The following is a 3,946-nucleotide window of genomic DNA, read 5'->3' as shown; positions in this document are numbered from 1 at the left end:
GGTACCATTTCATGCCAGTCAGAATGGCTGCGATCCATAAGTCTACAAGCAATAAATGCTGGAGAGGGTGTGGAGAAAAGGGAACCCTCTTACACTGTTGGTGGGAATGCAAACTAGTACAGCCACTATGGAGAACAGTGTGGAGATTCCTTAAAAAACTGGAAATAGAACTGCCTTATGATCCAGCAATCCCACTGCTGGACATACACACTGAGGAAACCAGAAGGGAAAGAGACACGTGTACCCCAATATTCGTCACAGCACTGTTTATAATAGCCAGGACATGGAAGCAACCTAGATGCCCATCAGCAGATGAATGGATAAGAAAGCTATGGTACATATACACAATGGAGTATTATTCAGCCATTAAAAAGAATACATTTGAATCAGTTCTAATGAGGTGGATGAAACTGGAGCCTATTATACAGAGTGAAGTAAGCCAGAAGGAAAAACATAAATACAGTATACTAACGCATATATATGGAATTTAGAAAGATGGTAACAATAACCTGGTGTACGAGACAGCAAAAGAGACACTGATGTATAGAACAGTCTTATGGACTCTGTGGGAGAGGGAGAGGGTGGGAAGATTTGGGAGAGTGACATTGAAACATGTAGAATATCATGTAAGAAACGAGTTGCCAGTCCAGGTTTGATGCGCGATACTGGATGCTTGGGGCTGGTGCACTGGGACGACCCAGAGGGATGGTGTGGGGAGGGAGGAGGGAGGAGGGTTCAGGATGGGGAACACATGTATGCCTGTGGCAGATTCATTTTGATATTTGGCAAAACTAATACAATTATGTAAAGTTTACAAATAAAATAAAATTTAAAAAAAAAAGTTGTTTTCTTTTTCAGCAAAGTATGGCTCTGAATCTCTTAACTGAGTACAGTATCTGCATATCAGGAAGAATTTGGCTCAATGAATTACAATTACAGTCTTTCTAGAAAAATCATTAGAAAATATAAGATGAGTTTGTGTAATATTCATATTGTTTGAAATTTTGGCTTCATGGAAAAGCAAAAAAAAAAAAAACAACAAAAAAACATTTCTTTAGTACCAGAGACCAAGATCTTCTATAATCATCTTCTAAATTCTAATCAATACATTTTCAAATGCAATGCTGCATTATAATGCTTAAAACAGAGTAAATATACAAATTTTTAACAAAATAAGGGCTAAAATTTATATACAGTAAAATTTTGCCTATGTTAGCATCTTTATCCCTATTAATTGTCATTTAATTAGGTAATTGAATGAATTATATGTGTACAGTATTAACTCAAAATAACCATTAATATGAGAAAGGTGTAAAAAGTGTCAGCTATTGATTATTAAAAAAAACAGCTTGACATCAGGCATTAATTTAAATATACAACTGACTATAACAAATCTAGTCATATATAGTTTCCAATAGTATCTAATTCTTCAGAGTTTTATTAGAAATTGTTATGTCATATGTGTTAAAGAGTTCCCCAAAAGAGGGATAACTTCACAGTTTTCTTGAAAGTATATACTCATAATTGTTCTCAAATTGATAAATTATATGGCAGAGAAGATTTTAAGATGGATTATGAGAAAAGTTTTTTGATTTCTTAAGAAACTATAATTCCATTAATTTTTTAGTTGTGCTGTTTTTTATGCAATTACTAAGTAGACCATAGTATGGAGAGAATAATATATGTAATACTCTAATAAGATGGTCAGATTATGCTCATGGTCTTGTATAGTAAACTAAAAATAGTGTTTAGCATGATTTACTGTTTCCTGAATTTCTAGAAAGAAATCTCTCTTGTGCATTCTTGCTCTGCCTCTTTCTGTCTGAATTTAATTTCCCAGAAAATATTGTGGAAGAAATGGAATTTTAAAAGTTTCAAAGAAGGGAATGGCAGTTTCATAGTTACAGGGTATAACACATGCATGCAGTTGCACAATCATGCCAGATCTTTGTGACATCATGGAACATAGCCCATCAGGATCCCCTGTTCACAGAATTTTCCAGGCAAGAATACTGGAGTCTTCTGCCATTTCTTACTCCATAGGATCCTTCCCACCCGAGGATCGAACATGTGTCTCTTGTGTCTTCTGCATTGAAGGTGGATTCTTTACCCCTGGTGACAACTGGGAAGCACAGAATGAAAAGCTGAGCCCAAAAGTAGGGAAGTGCATGAGAGAAGGATGGGAATATGAATAGAAACAAAAAAATGTATACAGTATGCTTGCAAAGCTGCTGTCAATGAGAGTATGAGTAATGAAAAATAACTCCATGGAGACAATATGAATATTAATAGATTTGAAAAGCTCTGAGTTTTATTTAATTGCATTTCATTACGCCTCTAATTTATGCTTCTAATAAATAAGACTTTTACTTTTTCCTTGAGAAAAGTACATTCTTCCTTGCCATATCCATGAAGGCTTGCTTAACTTGCTAATTCCTTAAAGTATAGATAAATGGATTTAGCATGGGGGCTACAGAGGTATTTAGCACAGCTATCCCTTGCTCGAAGAGACCCTGTCCTTTGCTGATGGATTCATGTACATGAAAATGCAGCTGCCAAAAGAGATGGAGACGGCGATCATGTGGGACGAACACGTTGAAAAGGCCTTTGTCCTCTGAGTGGTAGACGGGATCCTCAAAATTGTTCTGATGATATATGTGTAGGACAGAATTATAATGCCAAAGTGAATATCAGAGTAAACACAACATAAGAAAACACCATTATCTATAGGAATTTGATGTCTGGACAAGAAAGTTTAAAAGGGGGGGAAAATTACATGCATAATGTTCAATAGCATTGGACTTGCAATAATCAAGCTGTAGGGAGAACATGAGTAATGGAAATGTGATAAAGAATGAAGCCAGCCAAGAAGTCAAGACAAGCAGTGTGCAGACTCTATGATTCATGATGGTCATGTAATGCAGCAGTTTTCAGATGGCAATGTAATGGTAATAGGACATGGTAGTCAGAAGATAAAACTCAGTGACTCCCAAGAGAATGAAAAAAGAAAAATAACTGAGCCATACAGTCATTAAGAGAAATGGTTTTATCCCCTATAATAATGGTGGATATAGTGACAGTTGTGAATGACACTTCTAATATGGAGAAATTCTGAGGAAGAAACACATGGGGGTTTAGAGGTGGGCATCCAGCAGGGTCAGGATGATAATTTAGGTCAGGTTCCCAGTGATGCTGAGCATGTAGGTGATGAGCAGAAAGACAATGATCACAACGTGAACTTGTGGGTCATCGGACAGTCCCAGGAGGATAAACTCTCTTATTTCCATGTAGTTACTCACTTTTTTCTTCTTCTGAGTAACTTTCTGGAGAAAACAGAAACAAAAGAGCTGAAAGAAAAGAGAATTATTCATGGACTACACTGGAATTTATTTCTGAGAGTGTTATGCCATTCTGATCTAACTTGGGAGATCTTTGAAACAACAATAAAATAGATAACTCTTTTCAAAAGAATTTCTTACATCAACATGAATTTGCAACGGGTATACACGTGTTCCCATTCCTGAACCCCCCCACCTCCCTCCCCGTACCATCCCTCTGGGGGTACAACCATCCCAATACAATATTGTAAAGTAATTTACCTCCAATTAAAATAAATAAATGTATTTTAAAAATAAAAGAATTTCTTACTATATGCCACTGTGTGTGTTTTCCATAGAATTCTTTTAAAATCTCCATTTTACTTATAGGAACTAGGCTAAAAATACTTTAAAATTTTTTGTTTGGACACTCCCATGGACAGGGGACTCTAGAGTAGAGCATGGCAACGCACTCCAGTATTCTTGCCTGGAGAATCCCCATGATGGGCTACAGTCCATGGATTCAAAAACAGTAGGACATGACTGAAGTGACTAAGCACATGGACAGAGGAGCCCGTCAGGCTATAGTCCACAGGGTCACAAAGAGTCAGCCACATCTGAGCACACAC

The 3,946-nt window shown here is 36.7% G+C and overlaps 1 pseudogene; it reads right to left on the bottom strand.

Moving 5' to 3' along the window:
* Positions 1-2,366: 2,366 nt before the first annotated feature.
* On the bottom strand, positions 2,367-3,371 carry LOC104983260 (annotated as a pseudogene).
* Between the last annotated feature and the right edge of the window lie 575 nt (positions 3,372-3,946).

Source organism: Bison bison, unplaced genomic scaffold, assembly GCF_000754665.1.
Source record: "Bison bison bison isolate TAMUID 2011002044 unplaced genomic scaffold, Bison_UMD1.0 scf7180017862134, whole genome shotgun sequence".
In the NCBI taxonomy this organism is placed as follows: Eukaryota; Metazoa; Chordata; class Mammalia; order Artiodactyla; family Bovidae; genus Bison; species Bison bison.
This window is presented reverse-complemented; position numbering and strand designations above follow the sequence as displayed.